The sequence below is a fragment of the Crocuta crocuta genome, unplaced genomic scaffold, assembly GCF_008692635.1.
Source record: "Crocuta crocuta isolate KB4526 unplaced genomic scaffold, BGI_CrCroc_1.0 scaffold28, whole genome shotgun sequence".
In the NCBI taxonomy this organism is placed as follows: Eukaryota; Metazoa; Chordata; class Mammalia; order Carnivora; family Hyaenidae; genus Crocuta; species Crocuta crocuta.
In genome coordinates this window covers 5895027-5919499 of record NW_027533256.1, presented here as the reverse complement: position 1 = coordinate 5919499, position 24473 = coordinate 5895027, and the positions used below count along the sequence as shown (strand labels likewise).

Here is a 24473-nt window from a genome sequence, read left to right as displayed (position 1 = left end):
CTATTTGTAATATCCTTCTCTTACTCTTCCTCCCACCAATAATTTTTTAATTTATTTTTTAAAATTTACACAATGCTCACTATCTGCAAGATACTGTTCTAAGTACTTTACAAATATTAATTCATTTATTTAATCTTCAAAATAACCCTATGATTTAGTGACTAGTACAATTGCAAGAAATTAATGCACAAAGCCAAAATAGGATACAAACACAGAAAGTCTATTTCCTGAGTCCATGCTTTTACCAAGTTCCCCGATTACATGAATAACCAAAGATGATAAAGAATCTTCCAAACTTTACTCATATTTGGTGTGCAAGGTTGTGTTTTATTATACCTAGGACTTGGAGCTCTGATGTAAAATAATGAAGGCCTATAACAATATGATCATTCCATTTCCTTTCTTGTGCCAAACCCACCTACTACTACCTCTGGCACCACTACTATCTCCTCAGTTTGCTTTAATGTGTTCTTTTTCTATAAAAAATAAACAGGACTGAACTAGTCAAATTGGTAATTAAGAAGCCACTCCTGGGTTCCATGCATAACCTTGCTAGCTACCTATCACCTATCTTCAGAAAAGTAAGGTTTTCCTTTCAAAGACTCTTGTTCTGAAGTTTAATTAAAGAAATGGACAAAATTTAAAGTTAGAAACTCAGTTTGACCTGTAGCCCATTAGCGGATCCTTCCAATCCAAGAATTGATTCAATACTGTAAGACTTTGTTAGTATAAATAAATAAAAAAATTAAAAATCCATAAAATTTTAAATAACAGATATTATGGACTTCAAAAGCTCTTATAGAAGGAGGATGTATATTTTATTACAGATGATATGAATAAAATTAGCATTTATTCCTTATATGTCAAGTATTCCATCCAAATCTGTCCAATTTTGTGTGGTTGGCCTTTCTTTCAGGATACACTGAGGACTGAAAGCAAATGGAATAATTGTTACTTCTACTTCTACCTGAAAAGGCAGAAGCAAACAAACAAACAAACCCACCTCTGGATAATTATTTAACCTTGACAGAAAAAGAGATATTTCACAGAACCTTTATGAATTAACCACTGTCCTTACTATTTAGGTCTTCTAAAAGCCAAAAAACAAAAACAAAATAAACCAAACAAACAAAAAAAACCAAAAAAACAAAAAAAGTTGGACATGGAAAGAAACTGGCAAAGGCCATAATAGTCAAATCACAAAATATAAAATAAACAGCCAATAAATATAATGTAGGAAAGAATGCTAACACCAATGGTGATTTACCACAATTGAAAAGTATCTAGTACTCATTAATACTCCAGATGGGATTAGATTCATAAGCTTTCTGGAAGCAATTTGTCAAAATTTAGCTAAAATCTTTTTTAAAAAATGTTTATTTATTTTGAGAGAAAGTGTGTGAAAGGGGGAAGGGCAGAGAGAGGGGGAGAGAGAGGATCCAAAGTGGGCTCTGTGCTGACAGCAGAGAGACCAATGTAGGGCCTCGAATCAATGAAGTATGAGATCATAACCTGAGCCAAAGTCAGATGCTTAACTGACTGGGTCACCCAGGTGTCCCTAGCTAAAACTCTTTTTAAAAAGGCAAATTTTTCCTTTCTAAAAATTTATCACCCAGAAATAGACAAATGCAGAAAATACATGTGTAAGTATGGCTATTGCAGCATTATTCAGAATGGCAAAAAAAGTAGAAATGTCCAAGAATGGAAAAATAGCTAAACACAAAGTATGATACGGTCATGCAACAGAACAGAAAACCCAGAAATGGGCCCACAAGCATATGGCCATTAATGTTTGACAAAGCAGGAAAGAATATCCAAAAGAATAAAGACAGTCTTTTCAGCAAATGGTGTTGGGAAAACTGGACAGCAACGTGAAGAATGAACCTGCACCACTTTCTTACACCACACACAAAAATAAACTCAAAATGGATGAAAGACGTAAACGTAAGACAGGAAGCCATCAAAATCCTAGAGGAGAAAGGAGGCAAAAACCTCTTTGACCTTGGCCAACAGCAACTTCTTACTCGACATGTCTCTGGAGGCAAGGGAAACAAAAGCAAAAATGAACTATTGGGACATCATCAAAATAAAAAGTTTCTGCACTGCAAAGGAAACAATCACCAAAACTAAAAGGCAACTGACAGAATGGGAGAAGATATTTGCAAATGACATATCAGTATTCAAAATCTATAATGAACTTATCAAACTCAACACCCAAAAAACAAATAATCCAGTGAAGAAATGGGTAAAAGACATGAATAGACACTTTTCCAAAGAAGACATCCAGATGGCCAACCAACACATGAAAAAATGCTCAACATCACTCATCATCAGGGAAATACATATCAAAATCACAATGAGATACCACCTCACACCTGTCAGAATGGCTAACATTAACAATTCAGGCAACAACCAATGTTGGCAAGGATGCAGAGAAAGAGGACATCTTTTGCACTGTTGGTGAGAATGCAAACTGGTGCCACCACTCTGGAACACAGTGTGAAGGTTCCTCAAAAAATCCAAAATAGAACTACCTTATGACCCAGCAACCGCACTGCTAGGTATCTATCCAAGGGATACAGGTGTGCTGTTTAGAAAGGGCCCATGCACTCCACTGTTTATAGCAGTTCTATTGACAATAGCCAAAATATGGAAAGAGCCCAAATGTCCGTTGACAAATGAATGGATAAAGAAGACGTGAGATATACACACACACGCGTGCGCACACGCACACAAACACATACACAATGGAATATTACTCAGTAATCAAAAGAATGAAACCCTGCCATTTGCAACCACATGAATGGAACTGGAAGGCATTATCCTAAGTGAAATTAGTCAGAGAAAGATAAATATCATATAACTATACTCAATATGAGAAATTTAAGATAGAAAACAGATGAACAGAAGGGAAAGGAAGCAAAAATAATATAAAAACAGGGACAGGGACAAAATATAAGACTCTTAAATACAGAGAACAAACAGATGGTTGCTGTTGGGGTTGTGGGAGAGGGGGTGGGCTAAATGAGTAAGGGGTATTAAGGAATCTGCTCCGAGCCTAAGTGTCCATCAACGGATGAATGGATTAAGAAGATGTGGTTTATCTATACGATGGAATACTATATGGCAATGAGAAAGAATGAAATCTGGCCATGTGTAGCAACATGGATGGGCCTTGAGGGTGTTACGCTGAGTGAAATAAGTCAGGCAGAGAAGGACAAATACCATATCTTTGCATGTATAGGGGGATTAGGAGGAACTTAAGGGAGGACTGCGGGGGAGAAGAAGGGGGAAATAGTGCGGGAGGGGGAGAGAGGCAAACCATGAGAGACTCTTGAATGCTGAGAACAAACTGAGGACTGATGGGGGTGTGGGTGGGGGAGAGGGGAGATGGGCATAGAGGAGGGCACTTGTGGGGATGAGCACTGGCTGTTATATGGAAACCAACTTGACAATAAACTATATGTTAAAAAAAAAAAAAAAGGAATCTGCTCTGAAATTATTGTTGCACTACATGCTAACTAACGTGGATGTAAATTAAAAATAAATAAATAAATAAATAAAAAGGAAAAAAACAGTTTTATGGCTATTGCAGAATCAGTGTGACATTCAATGGTGGCATGACATTAATCAGTGTTATTAGCAAGAATGAATAAGCAGTTATGAAATATACTGAGGAGTTAGGATCTATGAACCAAAGCTCACTGAGAAGTAAGGAAGGAGTCATGAATAACTGCTTGGTTTCTGGTTTAAGGAACAAATGGATAACTTCTATTCACTGAAATAAAGTATAAAAAAGGAAAATCAAATCTGGCAGGAGATAGAAGAATTAATATGTAATTTTAGAACTTGGTAATTTTGACATGCTTGCTGCATCTCTGAGAAGACATGTTCAGTAGATGACACTATATGAGTCTGGAGTGGCAAAGAGATTTGAGGTGCAGGAGTCACACCATTACAAATGAAGGATGCTGAATAAGGAGTCTGACAAAAGAGACAGTACAGAGTTGAAGACTGGGTTCTAACAGCTAACTTAGACAATTTTCCCCTATTCATCTTTATAAGAGGTCTATGTTTCTCAGAATTATATCAAATATATTATTAAGACTTTTCAGTAAGGATCTCAGCAAAGAGAAGAAAAAAAAACTTGATCTACTGCAATTTTTCTTCACCAGCTTAGAAATATATCATTTCTAAAATACAGGTTAGGAACTGCATTACTACAGAAAAAGAAAACCATGTAACATGGAAACTAGTTAATGTGGGAGTTTTTGTTCCCATGTTTGTTATGCCAGGCTCCTCGAACTGGCAAGCCTGTACTTATTGAGAGCCAACATCCACATACACCTATTTTACTTGGGAGACCATCTACTACAACTATTAGCTGGGAGTATGACAATAAAAACCTAAATCTGTATACTCTGGCTTCCAGAGGCTTCCCACAAGCCTCACTGGAATTAAAACTGAGTACATAGCAAAATCATCACAGAATTTCCTTGGCCTCTGAGAATACTTTTCCATCCAAAAAGAGCAAGCTTTGAGATGGTAGGCCGGTTCTTTCCATGAATTCCTCCTTCACTAATAAATTAAAGAAAACCTCCAAGTTTTTGACAAATGAATAGCACCATTACTATCTACTGGAATTATCATACAGTAAAATTGATTTTTCTTATTCTGTACGGTTTATGAAATTTAAAACATATCAACATCAATACAACCAGTACACAGACCAGTCTCTTCACCTAAAAAATCTCCCTTCCAATCACAGTTATACCCTCCTCCTACCCAATCATAGTTACACCCTCCTCCTACCCATAACGCCTGACAATGATCTGTTCTCCAACACTACAGATTTGTCTTTCAAGAATGTCATATAAATGGAATCATATCATATATAACTGTTTCAAAGTTTATTTATTTTTGAGAGAGACAGAGCATGAGTGGGGGAAGAGCAGAGAAGAGAGATGGGGAGACACAGTATCTGAAGCAAGCTCTAGGCTCTGAGCTGTCAGCACAGAGCCCAATGCAGGGCTCGAATCCACGAACTAGGAGATCATGACCTGAGCTGAAGTCAGACGCTTAACCAACTGAGACACCCAGGTGCCCCTGTATGTAACCCTTTTAGACGGGCTTCTTTTACTCAACAAAATGCCTTCAAGATTCACCTAAGTCATGAATATATCAATAATTCATTACTTTTTACTGCTGAGTAGTTATCCATTGCATGAATGTACTAGTTTGTGTATCCATTTATTCACTGAAGGACATTTTGGGTTTTTCCAGTTTTTAGCTATTATAAATAAAACTAAAATGAACACTCATGTACAGGTTTTAGTATGAATATAAATTTTCCTCTCTCTAGGGTAAAAAGGCAAGAGTAGGATTGTTGGGTGACATAGTAAGTACATTCTTAACTTCTTAAAAAACTTCTAAACCATGTCCCAGAGTTGCTGTAAGGTTCTGCATTCTAGTTATCGATGAGACTGACCTTTCCCATATGTCCCTCCCCAGCTTGACTACAGATCTGAAGACAGCAGATCTTGTTCCCAGTTTAGGACATTGGTCCCTGTTTCCAAAGAGCTTAGTGGAGACCTTATTCACAAATAATTGTGTTTCTCTGATCCAACTTGTCTGGGGTTACCTGAATGTCTGACACAAAGTGCTTGTCTTTGTTTGCTTAACTTGGAATTCACACAGGGTAGAAAAACAATGGGCATTTCTCAAAACTCTTGTAAGGCAAACAATCCACAATCACCCTGAAGCAAAATATTATTGTTGATACATATAACTGAATACTGAAAGACTGAGAGGAAGACTGGGGAGAGTGTTTCTTTGGGAAATTAGACAATTCAAAGGTGCCATGTATAAAGGGGAATTTAGAAAGCTCCAAAAGAGCCCAGAGCAGGATACATTCTCAGTAAAGACCTCCTAAGAGGACCCAAAGCTTTCAACTTCAGCTGATCTCTGGGTTTGAAAAAAGTAGTACGTGAAGAAGGTTATGGCAGAGTTGTAAATGGTCAGGTTAGGCACTGAAGAAGTACCTCAACAAAGAGCCAAAGATGAAAGAAAAGGAGAGGGTTTTAAAAAAACTTTGACTTTGAGATTTTTTTTATTCTCCTTCTTTGAATTTTTTTTCCCTGCTTCCCTTCCTCCTTCTGTTCTCTCTTACTCTCCTCTTCTCCTTTTGTCTTTCTTTCCTTTTTTTCTTTCTGGCACTCAAGGAAATCTGCATAAAACACCAAGTAAATAGATTAAGGTAACACAAACTTCTTATATCAAACATGACAAGAGGAGAGACTTTACAAAAATAGTTTAGAAAAGTTACCTGAAAAGCAAACGAAGGGAGTAGTAACAAAACAAACAGTAAAGAGGTTGAAGAATATGATTTCCAGTGTTGTCACATTAAAATTTTCAAAATGTCCAGTTTTCAACAAACACCTGGAGTCATGCAAAAAAAAAAGTACCATCCATTCACAGAAAAAAATTAACAGAAATGATCCCTGAAGAAGCCCAAGCATTGATTGAACTTTGTCTATTGACAAAGACTTAAGGAAAAAAAAAGTCTTCAACATGACCAAAGAACTCAAGAAAACCATAGGCACATCAAGGAGAGAACATCAGTGAGGAGACAAAAAGCAAAAATTCTGGAGTTAAAGTGTAACTTAAATGAAAAATTCAATAAACCTTCTGGGTATATATTCACAATAATTAAAAGCAGGATCTCAAAAGAGATACGTATACATCCACATCGACTGCAGTATTATTCGTAACAGTCATTAGATGGAAAGAATCCAAATGTCCATCAAAAAATGAATGGATAAATGTGGTATATACATAATATAATGGAATATTATTCTCCTTTAAAAAAAAAAAAAAGGAGGGGCGCCTGGGTGGTTTAGTCGGTTAGGCGTCCGACTTTCGCTTAGGTCACGATCTCGCGGTTCGTGGGTTCGAGCCCCTCATCGGGTTCTGTGCTCTCAGCTAGCTCAGAGCCTGGAGCCTGTTTCAGATTCTGTGTCTCCCTCTCTCTCTGACCCTCCCCTGCTCACGCTGTCTCTCTCTCCTAGAAATAAATAAAATACTGAAGAAAGAATTAAAAAAAAAAAAAAAAAAGGAAAGCTTGTCACATACAACAACACAGATGAACCTTGAGGACACTATGCTAAGTGAAATAGGCCAGTCACAAAATGACAAATACTGCATGGTTCCACATATATGAAGTAACTAAAACAGTACAACTCACAGACACAGTAAGTAAAATGGTGGTTACCAGGAACTGGAGGGGAAAAGGAAAAGGAAAGCCCATTTATTGTTCAATGGATACAGAGTTTCAATTATGCAAGATGAAAAAAGTTCTAGAGATCTGTTTCAGGATCAGTGTAATTACTACTACTGAATTGTACTTTAAAACAATTGAAATGGTAAGTTTTATGTAATTTTTTACAATTAAAAATTAAGGAAAAAAGAAGAATTAACTGACAACTGTTAAGAATTAAGAGACTATACAGTTGTAAACTTATATTTTCACATACCTACATGATGCCAGGTATTGTGGTAATCATTTCAAATAAATTATTTCATTTAGCCCTCATGAAAAGAAACAAAAAAATCACTAGAGAGTTTCAATATCAGATCTGAGCAGGGAGAAGAAAGAACCAACAAATCTGAAGTTTTGTCCATTGCAATTATTCAGGCTAAGTAGAAGAAAGAAAAAAATTAATAAAAATAAAAAGATTGAGAGACTTCTGAAAATACAGTCAGGCATTCCAGGAACTTCAGAAGGAAAAGAATGAAAAACAGGCAGAAAGCATACTTGAAAAAATAATGGCCAAAAACTTCTCAAATTTGAAAAAAGACAAGAATTTACACACTGAGGAAACAAACTGAATTACAAAAAAAAATAAATGGAGATAGCATACCAAGACACATTACATTCAATTTGTCAAAACCCAAAGATAACGTGAAAATCTGTAAAGCACCTTGCATTGTATGCCAAGAGACCCACAGTAAGATTAAGAGCCAAGTTCTCACCACAAAGCATGGGGGACAGAAGCGACTGGATAACATTTTGAAAGTGATGAAAGAATACTCAACCAAGAATTCTCTATCCAAGAGAACTATCCTTCAAAAATGAAGGAGAAATTCAGAGATTATAAGATAAAACAAAAGGAGAAAACAAAACAAAACAAAAAATGAGTTTGTAACTAGTATAACTGCCTTACCAAGAAAATGGTAAGGGGAGTCATTCAGGCACTATATAAAACAAGAATTATAAATCCATGTTAATGGGTATACAATGTATTAAGATATAACCTGTGACAGGAACATAAAGGAAAAGGGGAACAAAATTGTATAGGAGCTGAGTTTCTATACACTACTGAGGCTAAATTTGTATAAATTCTATCTAGATTGTTATAAACTTAGGATTTTCATTATAATCCCTAGGTAAACAAAACGATATTTTAGATACACACATTTTTGTATCCACGTTCATCAGGGAAATTAAATTAGTCTGTAATTCTCCTTTTTAGTGGGGTCTTTGTCTGATTTTGGAATCAAGGTAATGCTGGCCTTGTAGAGTGAGTTTGGAAGTCTTCCTTACATTTTTATTTTTTGGAACAGTTTCAAAAAACTAATTATTAACTCTTTGAATGTTTGGTAGAATTCCCCTGGGAAGCCATCAGCCCTGGACTCTTTGTTGGGTGATTTTTAATTACTGCTTCAATTTCTTTACTGGTTATGGGTCTGTTCAAATTTTCTATTTCATTCTGTTTCGGTTTTGGTAGTTTAATATGTTTCTAGGAATTTGTCCATTTCTTCCAGATTACCCAATTTGTTGGCATATAATTGCTCATAATATTCTCTTATTATTAGGGCACTTGGGTGGCTCAGTCAGCTAAGCATCCAACTTAGGCTCAGGTCATGATCACACAGTTCGTGGGATCAAGCCCCGTGTAGGGCTCTGTGCTGATGGCTAGCTCAGAGCCTGGAGCCTGCTTCAGATTCTGTATCTCCCTCTCTCTCTGACCCTTCCCTCTTACTGTCTCTCTCTCTCTCAGAAATAAAATAAAACATTAAAAAATATTTAAAAAATATTCTCTTACTATTGTTTGTATTTCTGCAGTGTTGGTTGTGATCTCTCCTCTTTCATTTGTGATTTTATTTACTTGAGTCCTTTTTTAGATACACACATTTAAAAAATTAGAAGAGAATCAAAATGGTATACAAAAAAGTCAATTAAAATAAGTAGGGGCGCGTAGGTGGCTTGGTCAGTTGAGTGTTGACTTCACCTCAGGTCATGGTCTCGCAGTTTGTAAGTTTCAAGCACCTTGTCGGTGCTTACAGGGGCCCTGTAAGGTTGGGGAGCCAGCATTAGCTCCCATTGGTACACTCAATCTTTAATAGTCCTACATTAACACCTCTGCTTCAACCTTATTAATGGTTGATATATTCATCCCATTTCTAATAAACATCGAGCCCTGAAAGGACAAGTCCCTAGGCTTTCCCTTTCTGTCTTGTTAATGATTCTATTCTTTTTAAACATCTTTAATGCCTATAAGGGAAACTGAAACAGCAAATATGACAAAGTTTTTTGAATAGTTGCTTGGTTTTACAGCATGGTTACACAGGGTACCCATTTAAAAGGGGTGTCCTTGGGCACATAGGTGGCTCAGCTGGTTGAGCGTCTGACTCTTGATTTCGGCTCAGGTCATGATCCCAGGGGGTAGGATTGAGTCCGTGTTGGGCTCTATACTGACCCAGTAACTGCAGTATTAGGAATTTATCCAAGGGATACAGGAGTGCTGATTCATAGAGTGACATGCACCCCAATGTTTATAGCAGCACTATCAACAATACCCAAATTATGGAAAGAGTCCAAATGTCCATCAACTGATGAATAGATAAAGAAGAGTGGTACATATATACAATGGAATACTACTTGGGCAATGAGAAAGAATGAAATCATGCCATTTGCAACAACATAGATGGAACTGGAGGGTAGTATGCTGAGTGAAATAAGTCAGTCAGAGAAAGAGATATCATATGTTTTCACTCATAAGTGGAATCTGAAAACTTAACAGAAGATCATGGGGGAAGTGAAAGGGGAAAAAAGTTTCAAACAGAGAGAGGGGCAAACCATAAGAGACTCTTAAATACAGAGGAGAGGGGGTAGGGAGGGAGGGGAAATGGGTGATAGGCATTGAGGAGGGTACTTGTTGGGATGAGCACTAGGTGTTGTATGTAAGCGATGAATCAAGGGAATCTATTCCCTAAGCCAAAAGCACACTGTGTACATTGTATGTTAACCAACTTTACAATAAATTATATTTAAAAACAAACAGATTCTTTTTCCCCCACTCTTTCTTCCTGGCTCACTTTTTGATACACACACTCTGTCTCTCTCAAATAAAAAGAAATAAAAAATTTAAAAAGATAAAAGGGGCCTCCTTAATCACAGCAATTACCGTGATCTGGTTAAGGGGCATATTCCATAGATGACTATCCCAGTGACCATAAAGCCAGTCCAGCATGGCTTGCTGTAGGGTTTAGAGCCACTTTATGTGGGGCTTTCCACTGCATGTTTATAGAAGATACTTTCTCTTCTCAAGAAACAAACTTTACAGCAGCTTTTATTCAGTCCACCAGGCTACCTGTTCCCTTGAAAATAACCCACTGAATATAGCCATTTGTGACTGTTACACAGTGAGCTGTGCATCCTACGTCAACCAAACATGCTCTTCCAGTTTGTAGCATTCAAAACCAAAGATGTTGACCCTAAATTAGTTACTCTCACAATCCATTTCAGTAAAAGTTCTTCAAGAAGCTGATGATACACGCATCCACAATATGAGACAACTCCTTGGCACTATAACCCCTTGGTTATAGTTTCTTGGTTTTGCCCTCCCTCCAACTGGACTATCTTCCTGGTAACCAGAGGTCATAACAATACTGTCTGTTGTCCTAGAATAATCTTTCCCATTGCAGGTGGCTTTAGGATTATTTGGCTGTAGTTCAGACTGACTGAAATCTAAGCTTGGCTCAGCATCAGAACCAGCTCCAGAACTCTATATTACTTTCATTTTAGTTATACACATAACAATAATCAAGGAGTTGTATTTTTAGTTGGTATCTCATGTATGTATCCAGTGAGCCATCTCATTGTGAGCTGAATCTACCATCATTTCTAAATTCCATCCCATACCTTTTGCCTTTAATAATGGATCTCAGGATAGCTGCACTTTCATATTATGAGTGAATATACAGCAATCCAAAGATTAAAAATTCCTCACCCTTTTGCCCCTCCATCCTTTCTCTTCTCAAACCACCTGTTTCAGTGAGTCAGGGTTGATATAGCAAATTTCACTTTTTATGACACAAACTGCAGTGACTTTTCATGCTAACTATCCAGAGTTAAAATAAACTCCAAAGGTGAAATGTAGAGTCTTCCAAAGACTGACCTTAATTCAGATACCACCGGCTAAAATTCAGGGGTTACTAGGCCCTAAACAAACCCAGAAGTTCCCACTACTCCCTCCTTTGGGCTCAATAATTCACTAGAACAACTAACAGAACTCAGGAATGCAATATAGTTTACAATTACAATTTTATTACAGCAAAAAGTATATTAACCATGACCCGCTAAAAGAAGAGACACAGGGCAAGGTGTGGGATAACCCCAAATGCAAAACTTCTGTATTCTCTCTCTGTGGACAAAATAGGTTGCTTCCTTGGTATAGTGATGAGTAGCAATATGCACAGAGTATTGTTAACTAGGGATGCTCATCTGTGATTGAGTGTCCAGTGATGTTATTGGAGTATCCTTACATAGGCAACTGATCAAACCATTTGCTATATACTGAACTCAATCTCCATCCCACTTCCTCTGTTCCCCAGAGGTCAGACTAATATCACATGGCTCAATGCCCTAACTCTATAATCACAGGTTTGGTTGTTCTTTCTCCCCATCCTGAGTCATCTCATTAGCATTAACTACTACGGCCAGTGTGAACAAACACACTCCTGTCACTTGAGAAATTCCAGAGGTTTTTTTTTTTAATGTTTTATTTATTTCTGAGAGAGAGACAGTATGAACAGGGGAGGGTCAGAGAGAAGGAGACACAGAATCGGAAACAGGCTCCAGGCTCTGAGCTGTCAGCACAAAGCCCGACGCAGGGCTCCAACCCACAAACCAAGAGATCATGACCTGAGCTGAAGTCGGACGCTTAGCCGACTGAGCCACCCAGGCGCCTGATTTTTTTAACTATAATATGAATACAATATAACTTGGAATTTATTAAAACTTTTGCTATGTGAAAAGACACTTTTAAGAGAATGAAAAGACAAGGCACAGACTAGGAGAAAATATTTGTACAACACATATCTTATAAAAGATTTATATCCAATATATACAGAGAACACTTAAAACTCAATAAGAAAATAAATAAATTAAAAAATGAGCAACAGATCTAAACTGACATTTCACCAAATATATATAGATGACAAATAAGCATATGAAAAGATATTCAGTATTATTTGTCATTAGGGAATTGCAAATTTAAAACAATACCCACTGGATGGTTTAGTCGGGTTAGCATCCAACTTTAGCTCAGGTCACGATCTCACAATTTGTGAGTCTGAGTCCTGCATCAGGCTCTGTGCCGACAGCTTGGAGGCCAGAGCCTGCTTCGGATTCTGTGTCTCCCTCTCTCTCTCTTTCTGCTCCTCCTCTGCCTGTATTGTCTATCTCAAAAAGTATACATTATACATACATAAAGTATACATTAAAAAATAATAAATAATAAATAAATAGATAAATAAATAAATAAGATACCACTGTACACCTATGAAAATTCCTAAAATCCAAAACACTGACTAACTGCTGGTGAGAACAAAGAGCAACTGGAACTCTCATTCACTGCTAGTGGGGATATAAAATTGTACAGTTACTTTTTAAAACAGTTTAGCAGTTTCCTACAAGGCTAAACATAACCTTACCATATGATCAAGCAACTGTACTCTTTGGTATTTTCCCAATTAAAAAAAAAAATCCGTCCACAGAAATACCTGCATGTGGTTATTTATGGCAGCTTTATTGATAATGGCCCCAAACTGGAAGCAATCAAGATTTCCTTTGATAAATGAATGGATAAACAAACTGTGGTACATCCATGCAATGTAATACTATTTATCAACTTAAAAAATGAGGTATCAAGTCACGAAAAGACATGGATGAATCTCTAATGCATACTGCTAAATGAAAGAAGCCAGTATGAAAAAGCTATACACTGTATGATTTCAATTATATGACATTCTTTAAAAGGGAAAACTATAGAGATAGATTAGTGTTTGCCAGGGGGTCAATGAGGAGAGGGAAAAATAGATGAAGTGTAGGGAATATTTTCAGGATGGTGAAACTATTCTTTATGATACTGTAATGGTGAACACAAAGCATAAGCGTGTCAAAATCCACTGAATTACAGCACAAGGAGTAAACCTTAATGTATGCAAATTAAAAAATATATTTTAGAAAGTCAGGGTCCCTGGAGGGAGTGCAGAAAGTGACAGAAGTCTAAATATATAGTCTAAATATATTACAAGTGCATGAAACAACCTCACTGAAGGGGATGAGTGGTATAAGGTGCTGACCTAAATAACTTACTTCAGAAATCAAAGGAGTCTAAGACTAAAGGCTAAGAAATTGTATAAGCACTAGCTGACAAAGGTGTTTCCTACAGGAGTACAAAGTAATAATTCTGAAAGGACTATACATGTATACTGGAACTGAACAATTACATAGGTGGATGGCTGATGGTAAGCAGCTTTCTCCCTGCTGGGAGTGGAGGGTTACAAACAAACAAGGGGAAGAAGCAAGAATGGTGCACAAGGTAATGGGATAGAATTGGACATATCAATTTGTAAACTCATATTTAGTTCAAAATACAAATGGTAACATACAGAAATATTTATAGATACATGTATATACATAGGTTAGCACACACACACATACATATCTCCTTCTCTTTAAGCTGATAAAATCCAGAACTAAAACCTGGCTGCCACACACCTCACATGCAAATTTGGGTTTCTAATACAATCCTCCAATTAGAAACTAAGGCTCTTTGGAGAAAGGGTTGATTCTAAGACGAAGGCAGGAAATATACGAGATGAGGTTGGGCATCTTGTAGTGCCAGAAAGTTTTAAAAGAAAAAAAAGGTACTCAAAAACAAAATAACAAAAAACACAATGATAGGGGGGTGAACTAGAACCAAAGGTATAAAATATGTAAGTCCACACCGATATAATGAAATGACTGAATAAATAAATACACGAGGAAGAAAAGACAAATCACTTTCTATCTTGCAATAGAAATCCAAATACTTTATATAGACATACTGCACTCATATGGATGTAGAGCATAACTAGCTCTCCTAAAGTGTGGACTGCCCAAAGTGATGTTTCCCGAAGACTACACTATGGAGAGAGAGAAGAAAAGAACAACTTTACTTTGGAGAAACCTGAAAAATACTATCTCAAGCCAAGTGATCATGGTCAACAGCAACAAAGGCAAGTCGTATTGATGGTATGCATCTTTGCTACGATGTGATGAGAATGCACTTTAACTCCGTGGTCTTTTGTCCAAAAACGTTATTTCCCCAGTCTAATCATAAGAAAAACATGAGACAAATCCCAGTTGGTAAACATTCTACATAATATCTGCCTTGTAGTATTCCTCAAAACTGTCAAGGCCATCAAAAACAAGGAAAGTCTGAGACACTGTCACAACCAAGAGGAATCTAAGGAGACATGACTGCTAACTGTAATACAGTATCCTAGATAGAATTCTAGAACAGGGGATAAAAGGGGGGGGGGACAGAATATCTAATACGGACTCTAAGTAATAAGACAGCAATATTAGCTCATTAACGTGACGAATATACTATATTAATGTAATATGCTAATAAAAGAAGAAACTGAATGTAGGGTACACAGGAACTCTTTATATTATCTTTCCAACAATTCTGCAAATCTAAAACTCAAGTTTGCCAAAGACTGGGACTGTAAATGAGAACATTTACTGGATCTTAATCATAAGAAAGAACTGCTCATTTTTTAGAGGAAGAATAATGAAATTTAGCTGTGTCTTAACAAGAATCCTTATCTATTAGTAAAACATTCAGAAATAACTAATTAGTAAGAATACAGAAATATCTACATATAAATGTGCAACTATACACTTATATTAATATCATTTTATATTATATCACATAAATCACATAAATCATGATGATAAGACCCACTTAATTTAATCCCACTTGGAGGAGAGGAGCAGATGAATAGGGTTATAAATGGAAAAAGGCCATGATTTTGATCAGATTTTAAGTTGAATAACTGATATAGTAAGCCCCCTTACTCTTCTCACCAGGTTTGAATAGGTCTGAAATTTCCTATAAAAAATTAATTGCCTGATCTAAAAACAGAAAGGGCCAGGGGTGCCTTGGTGGTTCAGTCAATTAAACATCTGATTCTTATTTTCAGCTCAGGACATGATCTCATGGTTGGTGAATTTGAGCCCTGTGTCGGCTCTGAGCTGACAGCATGGTGGCTACTTGGGATTCTCTCTCTCCTTCTCTCTCTTCCTCTCCCTATCTCTCAAAATAAATAAATAAACATAAGAAAATAAGGGGGGGGAGGAACAGAAAACAGACTCCAGGAAAATAAAAAAGGTTAAAAACAATAAAAGAATGAACAGAAATAGAAAACCGAGAAAAGAAGCTCATAAGCTCATGTGACATATAATAACCAACTATTAGAAGTTCTAGGAAAAGAGCCCAGAAACAACGGAGAGAATAAAATAATAAAAAAAGAAAATTTCCAGATTTGAAAAGGATAATGGATCAAACTCATTTAAGAATGCTTCAAAAATTCTTGTTTATAATTATTATCTTGTAGAGACCGAAAACATATTTAATGAGTGAAAATAAATAAATCCAGACTAACATTCTGCTCCACTTTTTCTTTTTAATGTTTATTTATTTTTGAGAGAGAGACAGAGGAACAGAGTACAAGCAGGGGAGAGGCAGAAAGAGGGAGACACAGAATCTGAAGCGGGCTCTAGGCTCCAAGACTGTTAGCACAGAGCCTGACATAACCTGAGTCAAAGTTAGACGCTCAACTGACTGAACCACCCAGGCGCCTCTACCCCCATAACTTGTAATCAGTGTTCTTCCTGGTCTCTTACTCCCATCATGACGCAGAAAAATCACTGCTCAGAGAAATTTCAGATGTAGTTTTGCTACAAGACTCTTCCTGAAATAAAGGCTAAGGCAGTTAGTCTAACTGTAAAGAAAACTCAAATGGCCAGATGTGATCAGAGTGATCAAGTTTAAATAAGCTTATAAAATATCCCTACAATACAACCATTTTACAGAAGAAATTTCCTTTGCGTATCAGGCGAACTTGATAACCACTACACTACGTAAACTCCCTAAGAAGAAATTTCCTTCGTATAGAGCTGGTTCCCAGACCAAGAGAACAGAACAACCGGGCTCTATTAACATGTCTACATGAATTATTTACAAAGAATACCCTATGCTTAAATAAATAACTGTTCATCATTGTATTCTCTGTGAATTATGTAAATAAAAAGAGAAGATTTCAACTATAGCTTCGCGGTTTCTCTTTTGCTCTCAAGAAGTTATTATGTTAGATTTTATTCCATTCTTCCCAGGAACAAACATAAACATATCTTAATACCCAGGAACACCTTAAAAAGATAAACACATTTATAAGTGCCCAAATCTAAGAGCTCCAGAGGAAGAAAGAACTACTCACTGTTTTATTCTGGGATCTCCATAATGAAATTATGATTTCTCACAACATACCTGAAGAATTCTACTGCAATAAAAATAGGAATTCCAGAAAATGAAGTATTTTCCTGATAAAGATATGCCTGGAATACCTGTGAATACATTAGGTTACACGGCAAAAGAGGAATTAAGGTTGCAAGGGGAATTATGACTGCCAATCAGTTGACCTTAAAATAGGGATTTTATCCTGGATTATCTAGGTGGGTCCAATGTAATCACTCTTTAGAGTGCAAGAGAGAGGCGGGAGAGAGGCAGAGGAAGAATCATTAAAGAGATGGAAGGGGGGGGACATGATTCAAAGGCGGCTGCTTGAAACTGGAAAAGGTAAAGAAATGGATTCTCCCCTAGAGCCTCCAAAATGAATGCAGCCCTGCTGACACCTTGGTTTTATCCCACTGAGACCTGTGTCTGACTTCTAACCTACAGAACTATAATAAACGTGTGATGTTTTAAGACACTAGGTTTGTGCTAATTTGTTACAACAGCAAAAGAAAATACAGTACACTGTTTCTTTAAATTCTGTAATTAGACATATTTGTTTCTTCTGTTTTAAATCCAACCCTATTCCTATTGCCTGCAAACTTTATAGTTTAATGTGTTCTCTCCTTTCTGTAGTACTTCCCAGTGGGCTCAAAGAGAGAAAGGCCAACACATAAGCACATTAGCAGCTGAAAAGCAAAGAGAGTAGAGTCAGTGTGTGATCTTGTATGGAACTTCCAGTCGATGTAGGTAAACTCCCTCTGCCCTGCCAGCCTTGTAATATGCTACGGACTTCAGCAAAAAGTCCAAGTCAAGTTCTGCTTGACTTGGCTTAAACCTTTTTAAAATTTACTTTAGCCTTTACAGATTTCAGATGAATAATTTTAGCCACATTGGGTATAAGGGTCGGTGGCAGATTTCAGTTAACATGTAGGTTTGTTCAAAGTTTAGCTGAGCTACTCCATCATATTGCTGCCTCAGCATACGTTTTTTGGCTAAAGTGCCTAAGAGGACCTTAAATTGACACTAATCCCTTTTGCAAGTATAATAAGCCCTAGATGACAGCCCCCAGTTACAAGCAAATGCAAGTTCCTTGCCTTTCAATACCTCCTCCATGTGGCTTACCAAAACCGCTGTGAAGCTTACCAAAACACTTGCTCTTTAAGATCTGACTGGATATCCACCTTAGCCCAGGAACCCCAAAGCACTCCACCTATAGACCCTATAAAGACACGCCTAGATCGTCACTCTTTCTGTCTTTAACCTTCCTATGTGGCCCCTCGGTATCCTGCCTTTAACCTTCCTATGTGGCCCCTCGGGAAGGGGATATACTTCTTTCAAGGCCTGTGAGTAGTAAACTTCTCTATCTCTGCTCACTACCCAGCACCCTGCGGCTTCTACTTAACAAATGTTGATTTAACAAAATCATAACAATGTTTAATGAACTGAAATGTCAAATGCATTGGTGACTTAGTGTCATACCCTTGTTGGATGATGGGAAAATGAATGTATTTAAATGGCCCCAAATCCTTCAGTAGTCTGAATTTCCTTCTTTGAGATTCAATTTTTCCTTTTTTTTTTTAAATTTCTGAGAGACAGACAGACAAACAGACAGACAGCGTGAGCAGGGGAGGGTCAGAGAGAGAGGGAGACACAGAATCAGAAACAGCCTCCAGGCTCTGAGATGGCTGTCAGCACAGAGCCCGATGCGGGGCTCGAACTCAAGAACTGTGAGATCATGACCTGAGCTGAAGTTGGACACTTAACCGACTGAGCCACCCAGGCGGCCCTCAATTTTCTTTCCTTAGACCAGTTCATTTCCAGTGCATCAGTGAGTGCCCATTATGGCTGAGCATCAGACTTAACTGCATAATACATCAAATGGAGTTTATTATGCTGTTTCCTACGCCTAAAATGAATGCTCATCCTCTCTTTTCCTTGGCCAATTGGTTAACTCTGTATTCATTTTTCAAAACAACTCAGATGTCACTTCCTCTTCGAAATCTTCTGAACACACACACACACACACACACACACACACACACAGTTAAACCTCCTTTCTGCATTATTTTGAGACCACATGCATACTAACTATAACATGCATAAAATTACATTATGATAATTTATTTATAGTATATCTGCCAACCATACTAGACTTTGTATTCATCAAGGACAAAGACAGCTTTATCCACATCAGTATTTTCCACACTTAACAGGCCGGGGACATAAGAGAAGCTAAATAAATGATTACTAAATTAAACTTCGTATTATAACAGTCTATACCAAAAAATATAGTGAAGAAAAATATTATGCTTAAAGGGTCACCAGTTATATCTGATAAATTTAAACTTTTTTCATACACAAATGTTATATTAACAGGCCAAAAGAACCTATACTATCAAATGCATGTAGAAAATTCACTAGTTTGGCAAAAAAAAATAATTAAGAAAAATTTAGTTTCCTCATCTCATTTTGTCCCCTTATCTATAAAAAAGGAAACAAGACAAAACAAAAAAAATAACGGAGTTGGATTAGATCCTTCTATGTGTTCAAGTTCTAGATTCTGTATCACAGCATAGCTGAATGTATCAATATCAGTTTGAGATTTTCATTTACCTATATTAAGACGGTCTCAACTTTCTGTAAGCTGTCCCTCCACTATGACATCCATGCTAAGGTCACATTTTTAGTTACCTGCAGCTTGCTATTATGACACGTGGTACCTTAGAAACTTACTTTGTAAATAGGTTATGTCACAATGTAAATGGAAAAGTTGTGAATAGTATTAAACGGTAACTTTAGGTTTTTCTGTTTATCTCAAAATAAACATGTCCTCACAACACGCATTTCAACAAGTATATAATGGGCCTTTACTTAGTGCCAGAAACCTAAATGAGAGAGATAATGAAATATCAAGTATATTCAAAATAAGTAGTAGTAGATTAAAAGCAACCAGACAGGGGGTCTAGGTGGCTCCGTTGGTTAAGCGTCTGACTCTTTATTTGCGCTCAGGATGTGATCTCATGGTCGAGATCAAGCCCCATATTGGGCCCTGTGCTGAGCGTGGAGCCTGCTTGGGATTCTCTCCCTCTCTATCTGCCCCTCCCCCACATGCACGAGCACATGTGTGTGAGTGCTCTCATTGCTCTCTAAATAAACAAATAAATAAATATTAAGGAAAAAAAGGCAACCAGACAGACCAGTATAAGACGACAACACTCCACAAAGGAGTTTAGATTTGACACTACAAGGAATGGGAAAAACAATAGGCAACACTGACTCAATCCAGCAATTTAGGATGATTTTGGCAGAAGGAACAGAACCAACAATGTCAGTCATAACTTCTTTCTTTTTTTAATGCTTTTTTTAATTTTTTTAGTTTTTTTAATGTTTATTTTTGAGAGAGACAGACAGAGCATGAGCAGGGGAGGGGCAGAGAGAGAGAGAGAGCGAGCGAGCGAGAGAGAGAGAGAGACAGAATCTGAAGCAGGCTCCAGGCTCAGCTGTCAACACAGAGCCTGACACTGGGCTCAACCTACAAGCCATGAAATCATGACCCGCCAAAGTCGGAGGCTCAATTGACTGAGCCACACTGAGGCGCCCCTCAGTCATAACTTGTAGAAGGAGGTGACACTTTTCTCCCCTACAGTCAACAAATAATGGAATTTTGCCAAGTTTACCCTCTAAACATGTTTTCAAACTCACCCATACCTCTAGGTCCCTACTTTGACACCACTTTAGCCCAAGCCACCAGCACCCTTCAGGAACAGTGGTAGCTTCCAGCATCTTGCCTAGCTCCTTTTTAATTCTATCTTCATACAGAGCATTTTTTAAACATAAATTGAATAATGTCCCTTTCAGGCTTCAAATCCTCCAACAGGTCCCCTTCAATTTTTAAGAAAAAGATCCAAATCCTGTGAGCTCCATAATAGCTCTGTATTTATAGCCTCCTCTCCTGCCACTCCACCGTTCTGTGTCAGTGCTCAAGCTATACTAGCCTTCTCTTGGTTCCTCAAATATTCCATAATCCCTTCCTGCCTTAAGGACTTCCCATATGCTGTTTACTAAAACACGTAATATTCTTCAACTACATATACTCTTTTTACTCTAGGCCAACTTAGCTTAGATATCATTTCCAAAAAATGCCTTACCTAACACCCACACTACATCAGGTTTTCTAATAACATACTTTCATACCTAGTAATTCTTCTCTGAAGCACTTTCCCTTCTTATTAACTGAAGACAGTTAATGAGTTAACTAAGTATTTGAATTACATCTGCCTCATTGGGACACAAACACCACTAAAACAAAAGCTGTAGCTGCCCTGATCAATGTATCCTCAATATCTTGCACATAACAGTCACTCAAATATATTGAATGGATTAATAGATGACTGGGGGCCAGAGAAAGAATGGTACTAGGAATGACAACAAAAAGAAAAGTGAATGCCTAAAGAGTTTACATAGACTTACATTTAGCTTGAAAAATTAACTTCTGAATCTTTAAAATTATTTGTAGTGTTATAATACAAGAGTCAGCAAACTTTCTTTAAAGATGAAATAGTAAATATTTTACTTTGTGGGCAAATATAGTCTCTGTTGCAACTATTCAATCCTGCCACAGCAGCATGAAAGCAGTTATAGACTATATATAAATTAAAGGGCATGGCTGTGTTCCAATAAAACTTTATTGACAAAACACGTTGGCAGCCTGCGGGCTACAGCTTGCTGGGTCTTAATAATATATCCCTCCAAAAGAAAGAGGAGGCAGAAATTAAACAATGCAAAAAATGAAACTGTTCTCTTTTCATTTGAAACTCATAAAGAAGTTTTTCTTGAAATGCCATACATATCTCCCCAAACTCTGAACTCAAAATGGGTTAGCATGTATTAATTAAGAGCAAACATGGAATCTTCCTATAATGGTCAGAATTGGGGCACCTGGGTGGCTCAGTCGATTAAGCGTCTGACTTCGGCTTAGATCACGATCTCACAGTTCGTAGGTTCGAGCCCCGTCTTGGGCTCTGTGCTGACAGCTAGCTCAGAGCCTGGTCTGTGTCTCCCTCTTTCTCTGACCCTCCCCCGCTCATGCTGTCTCTTTCTCAGAAATAAATAAAACATAAAAAAATTTTTTTAATGGTCAGAATTAAGTATATCTCCTCTCTTAATCTGGATCATGAGTTTCTGCTGAAGCAGCAACTGTCTCTTTACTCACACATATTTTTGAGTAACTAAAGTACATATGCACACAGTGGAAATTTAAAACACATGCTGAACGAATGATCCAACCATTTATTAGCCTTTTCCCCTTTCATTCTTCTAGTCTACTATAGTTTGATGCAGAGATAAGAGGAGAAGCAATCTGAATGTCCTGATTTTCAAAAAAGGTATTCTCCATTAAGACTGGTATGCTAGGCCAACCTGTGCATGGATGCTCTCTTCATATTACTTGGGTTCTAATTCCCCATGTTCTCTGTCCCTCCATATGTGCGCCTTTGTTACTTTGCTCAGTCTCTGACTCCTCATGCCTCACTCCTCCACCCCCAATCCTACTTGCCAATTTGAAGGAATAGTTATGAAGATGCTCTTGGACATCTTAATCTCAAAAATACAGGTGCAGTATAAACATTCCCAGACCTGTACATGTATCTGTTGTATTATTAAAGTGAATGAAAAAAAATTCATAAAAATCATGACAAATGCTTCTATTTAAATTTTTGAAAGATAGAAAGAGAGCGAGCGAGAGAGAGACAGAGAGCAAGAGGGAGAGCGAGCACACAAGCAGGGAAGGAGCAGAGAGGGAGGGAGACAAAGAATCCAAAGCAGGCTCCACAGTGTCAGTGCAGAGCCCAACGTAGGGCTTGAACTCTTGAACTGTGAGATCGTGACCTGAGCCAAAGTTGGACGTTTAACCAACTGAGCCACCCAAGAGCCCCCAAAATGCTGCTTTTTGTAGTAAATCTTATGGTTATTGTTCTTTAAAAAAATCTCATTAAGGATGTTAGGCATTCTGGGGGCACCTGGGTGACTCAGTTGGTTAAGCGTCCAACTTCGGCTCAGGTCATGATCTCACAGTTCATGGGTTCGAGCCCCATGTCAGGCTCTGTGCTAACAGCTAGCTCAGAGTCTGAAGCCTGTTTCTGATTCTGTATCTCCCTCTTTCTCTCTGACCCTCCCCTGCTCATGCTCTCTCTCTCTCTCAGAAATAAATAAAGCATTTAAAAAATTTTTTTAAAAAAAGAATGTTAGGCATTCTGATTTTTATTGTTTTGTAATCAAATTCAGACTTTAATGAAAAACAGATTTATAAATATATAGGTGCATTATTTTTTTTCTTATTGTTGAAACAAATTACCAAAAAACTTAACAGCTTAAAAACAATACAAACTTATCTAATTACAACAGCCAAGATATGGAAACAACTCTAGTGTCCATCCATAGATGAATGGATTAAGATGTGATATATATTAGCCATAAAAAAGGATGAAGTCTTGCCATTTGCAACAACATGGATGGAACTAGTGGGTATAGTATAGTACTAAGTGAAATAAGTCAGAGAAAGACAAGTATCATATGGTTTCACTCATGTGATATGTAAGAAACAAAATAAATGAATGAACAAAGAAAAAAAGAGACAAATTTAAAAAACAGACTTTTAAATACAGAGAACAAATTGGTGGTTGTCAGAGGAACGGTGGATAGGGGAATGGGTGAAACAGATAAAGGGAATTAAGAGTACATTTACCTTGATGAGCACTGAGCAATGTATAAAATTGCTGAACCATTGTATTGCACACCTGAAACAACACTATGCTAATTATCCTTCAATAAAACATATATATATATAAAATGATGAATAAAAAGATACGGTCATTCAGTAAACAAAGATAACTTTGAATCAGGAATGTGTCAGAGTCCTCAATACTACCCCCAGGCTACATGATTCATGAGGATTCACAGGACATAGCATATAGTCATATTCACAGCTAAGATGTGTTCTAGAAAAAGGACGCAATACAAAAGAAGTAAACACAGGACAAAGTTGAAGGAAAAAGTCCTCTCTCCCAGGGGAGCCACACAGGATGTGCTTAATTTCTCAATGCCTACAAGTCGTGACAACAAATTAAAAGTGTTGTCTAGGGGTGCTTGGGTGGCTCAGTTGGCTAAGCGTCCAACTCTTGATTTCAGCTCAGGTCATGATCTCTTGGTTCATGAGTTCAAGGACTCATGAGAGTTCAGCTCTGCGTGATAGCACAGAGCTTGCCTGTGATTCTCTCCCCCTCCACCACCATCTCTATGACCACCCCACTTGTGTGCCCTCTCTCTCTCTCAAAATAAATTAAATAAATAAATAGATAAATAGATAAATAAATAAATAAATGTGTTGTCTATTATGAATGTTCCTAAGAAATGAGATGATTTAAATTGGAAGTTGGTCACATGGGCATCCTCTGCCCAGCACATATCACAACTCCAGAATCTCTGAAGAAAAGCAAGTGTTCAGTATAAACTACATTATTTGTATAAACACTTCAGGTATCATGAGCCACTCTTATTTAGGGGAAAATTTATATCACTGTAGGGAACTGTTTGAGGAAAGGGCCAGCTTTTCTACGGATAGGCAGT

At 37.4% G+C, this 24473-nt stretch overlaps 1 protein-coding gene across 4 annotated transcripts in view; it reads right to left on the bottom strand.

Moving 5' to 3' along the window:
* CCSER2 (coiled-coil serine rich protein 2) overlaps positions 1-24473 on the bottom strand; it is a 123397-nt gene that overhangs the window by 88267 nt on the left and 10657 nt on the right. The window contains exon 1 of one of the 4 annotated variants that reach the window (XM_077746394.1): positions 19464-19516. The exons of the other annotated variants lie outside the window; for them this stretch is intronic. The gene's annotated coding sequence lies outside the window, so the exon portion shown is untranslated. Of the gene's footprint in view, positions 1-19463; positions 19517-24473 lie in introns of those variants that run through there. 4 annotated transcript variants of the gene reach the window in all.